The sequence below is a fragment of the Canis lupus genome, chromosome X, assembly GCF_003254725.2.
Source record: "Canis lupus dingo isolate Sandy chromosome X, ASM325472v2, whole genome shotgun sequence".
NCBI lineage: Eukaryota > Metazoa > Chordata > Mammalia > Carnivora > Canidae > Canis > Canis lupus.
The window spans coordinates 106,750,470-106,755,391 of NC_064281.1; positions in this window are offsets into that span (position 1 = coordinate 106,750,470).

The window sequence follows — 4,922 nt, forward strand, 5'->3', positions numbered from 1 at the left end:
AGCGAATGAAAGGAAGTTATTTTGAGTGTGTTTCATGACTGTGTAGCCAAGCAGAGTTGAGAATGTATCCCTTGAGTATCCAATGAAGGGAATAAAAGGATAGAACTTAGAAATACACAAACCACCAGATGAGAATTTCACTTATTAAGGGGGACAGAACATATCAAATAGAAATTAGGGAATAACAAATGTGCCAATTTCACATTTGAAATGGAAATATTTCCAATTAAATGAAATGTTCATGGCTTGGAATTTTTGACTCAAAAAAAATGCTAGTTTGGGTTACTACACCCAATTTACAAACGGAAGCTACTGATGTGATTAATAAATGTGTTGACAATATAAGTTCTGCAGATATTTCATTGATAGTCCTTAGTTCAAAGCAGAGACAATATCTAGACTTTGTAAATCATCAGAATCCTGTTTGGATCTCATGAACTGACACATGAATTTTCCTTTGTCCAGCCTTGTCCCAATGTAGAAGCCTTGAGATTTTTATTGAATAACACCAATCAGAGTAAGATTTTCCAAAAGACCTTTCAGAAAGCTGAAATTAAATAGAAATCATTATAGACCATCAGTTGGCAAAAGAAGTTGGCACTCATGGCAATTTTCTTGTCAAAATGACATTGGGGGGCACCTGGGTGGCTCAGTCGATTGAGCATCTGCCTTCGGCTCAGATTATGATCCCAGGGTCCTGGAACAAGCCGGGCGTTGGGTTCCCTGCTCAGCAGGGAGTCTGCTTTGCCTCTCCTTCTGTACCTCTCTATGCTTGTGTTTGCCCTCTCTGTCTCTCAAATAAATAAGTAAATTCTTTTCAAAAATTACATTTAAAGAAGTATATTTTAAAAATATGATTGATGAGTTTGCCACAATGAAAGCCAGAAAGTAAGATTATATAATGTATTCTAATTGTATGCAAAAATATTCAAATTAAAAACAATATTGTGAGTTAAGGTACATCTAAATTTCAATTTTACAATACCTTTTCAATCATATTTTTAAAATATCATTTCTTACTTTTTTAATTCCAATATAATTAACATGGCGTTTTTTAGTTATGGGTTTACAAATATATAGTGTATTAAAAACAATTCTATGTACTACTTGGTGTTCATCATGGTAAGTTTTCTCTTAATCCCCGTCAACTATATCACCCATCCTCTACCCTCTTCCCTCTGGTAACCACCATTTTGTTTGTTCTCTGTAGTTAAGGGTCAGTAATTTTGTCTTTCTGGGTTTTTTTGTTCACTTGTTTTGTTTCCTAAATTGCACATGTGAGTGAAATCGTATGTTATTTGTCTTTCCCTGACAAATGTACAAAGAAGATGTTGTACATGCTACTGAGGGTCTTCCTTTAGATGGGGTCACATAGCAACACTCTGGGAAGGTGGCATTTCAGGAGAGAGGGGAAGGGTGACAAGATGTGAGGAGCAGAGTTGAGGGAGCAGGAAGTATACCTTTAACGGCTCTCAAATGGGCAAAGGTTGCCATGCGTTGGGAACCAGGATCCCAGTGTGGCTGTTGCACAATGAGGGGGGCAGAGAGACAGTGGGAGAGGTGAGGGTTCCAAGTGTGCTTGGACAGATACCCGGCTCTTTGCAACTGTGCCTTCGGTTATTGTACTTGTCAATAATTCCTGGCTGAATGGTTCAAGATCATGGTTAAAACAGTTTAAACACAGGTCTGTGCAGCCCACTGCTGCCCAGATAAGGGATTTTACTAGAAAGTGATCACTTCATTCCTCCTTTGCTGTTCCCTGACCATCACTTTTAGTGATTACATGCATTGGATAATGAACTCGTGGAAAATCGACTTGAAGCAGATCATCACGTTTAATGGAGAGAGACCTACTGCACACCCAAGGGCACAAAACTGTGGAACCTTGATTTTTTTATCTTCTTAGATGATCTACATATTATGTAAAAGCTCTTTCCTTGACCATCAGGGTCAGTTGTCATGGAGGCAAGGCTCGGACATCAGCACATGGGGTTAAGGTCACCCCCTCCTCGAGGCTCCTCAGCAATCTCTGGCTCCAGAGGCCTGGCTGCTTAACTATCCCCAATCAGTAAGAGTTGGTGTTACCCTTTCCTGAGTAGGTCACTTTGCCTTTTCCCTCACGTCCTTGGCCTAAATCTACTCAGAAGGAGGAGAAGGATTGAATAACCTCTACTCCATGGATCCTAAGGAGTAATGGCAGAGGTCAGACATTGCCAGTGTGTTCAGGGCCTGGACACAGTGGCACCCAGAAATTTGTGGGTTCATGCTGAGGGTGATGATGAGTGATCCCAGGACTCCTTAGTGTTGTGTGACCACAACATGGGGATGGACTCTTCGGAACCTGGTACACAAGGGAGACATCAATGCACAGAGAGGTCCACCACAGGTTCACGTGCTCTTGGGGGGCAGGAACACTGTCTCAAAGGAGATGTGGGCTTTACATATCAGCAGACTCTCTGCTGTTAATGTGAACTGGTTTTCTGAGTCAGTCCCCTTGAGAAGAGACTTTGTTGTTCTAGGTGCAGGCGATCAGAAGTAAGCCCATCCATTCTTCCTTGATTCACTCATTGCTGCAGAAATTGTCAGCCAAGGAGCACTCAGCGTTCTGTGTTGGTCTTTTGAACTAGAAAGGCCTCGGGACGCCTGGGTGGCTCAGCAGTTGAGGGTCTGCCTTTGGCTCAGGACATGATCCCAGATCTGGGATCCAGTCCCGCATCGGGCTCCTTGCGGGAAGCCTGCCTATATCTCTGCGCCTCTCTCTCTCTCTCTCTCTCACTCGTCTCTGTCTGTCCGTCTCTCTCTTCCCCCCCCCCCCGCCACATCTCTCATGAATAAATAAATAAAATCTTTTTAAAAACGAACTAACTCTGGGAAACGAACTAGGGGTGGTGGAAGGGGAGGAGGGCGGGGGGTGGGGTTGAATGGGTGACGGGCACTGAGGGGGGCACTTGATGGGATGAGCACTGGGTGTTATTCTGTATGTTGGCAAACTGAACACCTATAAAAAATAAATTTATTATTAAAAAATAAAAATAAAAAATAAAAACGAACTAGAAAATAAATAAATAAATAAATAAATAAATAAATAAATAAATACGAACTAGAAAGGCCTCATGCTGTACTCGGAGATGTACTCGGGGTTCTTGCCATGCACTTTATAAAAATTAATAAAGGGAAGATTCCCTAAGTTGGAGTAAAGAGGCCAGAAGGCAAAGCGCTTGCTATTCCATCTGTGACCAACTATGAATTCGACAAGAAGAGAGGAAACTCAAAAGTCCATACTGCTTCAACTTCTGCTTTACTATTCCAGCAAGAGGAAGAAAGTTTTTCCTTCTCTCCCCAGCAACAGGCAAGCCAATGAGAGACATTCACCGTCCAGTAGATAGATGAGAGACAGTTGCAATTCAGCCAATGAGGGACAGTCACAGCCCAGCCAATGAAGGATACTTACAGCCCACCCAGGGATAGATAGTCACATCTCAGCCAATGAGGGACAGTCACAGCATAGCCAATGAGGGATAATGACAGCCAGCCAATGTGGAACCTCTCTACATTCAAATGTAGGTTTAACTCAAATGAACTTCTTGTTTCCAACTGCCCCTCTCCTCTTTATAAGAGCCTTCCTCTCCTTGGTTTTCTGGACTTGCCTATGATTTTACTATAGTGTGATTTTCCTGAAAATATAGAACAGGTTTATTTTTAAGGTTAACGACTCCTTCACTTGGCAAGGCTAACTCTTCGTACTTTTAAGTCTTTACACCTCAATTCAGTAAGGAATCCAGTTTTCCTTTAGTGAAATTTAGACATAGTGCTGCTCCATTCTCAAGAGCACGTGCCATGGACTGAGGGACACCAGGGTTTAACTATGGCTTCAGCGCCAAGCCAGCTGTCCGACCTGGAGCAAGGACATTCTCTCTGGGGACTAAGTATCCTCAGTAGTTAAGAAGAAATCGGTCCCCTGCCTCTTAAGATGGCTGTGAGGTGGAGAGGAGCAGGACGGTAAGAATCCAAAGCCCACGCTGGCCCGTGTGAGGTGCTCTATAAATATTCTGCTCAGGCTTGGCGCTGCCTAGAGGAGACGTCACAACCCAGTACCAGGGAGAGGCTACAAGCACTGAGACAGAGAGAGTTCACGGGGGTCACTCACTGACTGTCAGTGATCTAGTGATAGTGACACTGCCTAGGGTTTAGGTTGGATGGATCCTCTCCCTCAATCATCAGGCAAACCTGGGGCTCTGGCACAGTGTGGGGATATGGAAACTGACTGGGAAGGACACAGGGTTGTAACTACATGAGACAATGTGGAGGACTGTGTCCATGAGGTTTGGCTTATTCTCGGCACTCTCATGATTTTCATTAAAGTCAAAGGAAAACATTACAAGTCACTTCAGGCAGGACATCTAATGGTGGGCCCATGGTAAGTAAGGTGGGAGTCATGCCCTCAGACCGAGCCCTATAAGGACCTGAGAGGATGTCTCATACAAATCAACAAGAATGGAGAATGTATAGGGTGCTGACTGGCTGAGACAGTGGAGGCAATGACTCTGGATCTCCGGGTTGTGAGTTCAGGCCCCTCAGAGTGCAGACATTACTTAAAAAATAAAATTTTAAAAAAGGAGTTGCCCAGGTTTTTAAGTCAGTTAAGTGACTCACTCTTGATTTCAGCATAAGTCATGATACCAGGGTTGTAACATTGAGCATCTCATCAGGCTCTGTGCCAGATGTGGAACCTGCTTAAGAATCTCACTCTCCTCCTTCTGCCACTTCATGCTCTCCCTCTCATAAAAATAAAGGAACTGGCTGGTGTAGAAGACAATTATAAATACAGGCTAAAGGCTTGTGATCAGCTGAGGAGCTAGGATTTACTGTAACCTGATGACTAAATAGTGTTGCCCCACCTCAGAAGGAAAACAAAAAATTCA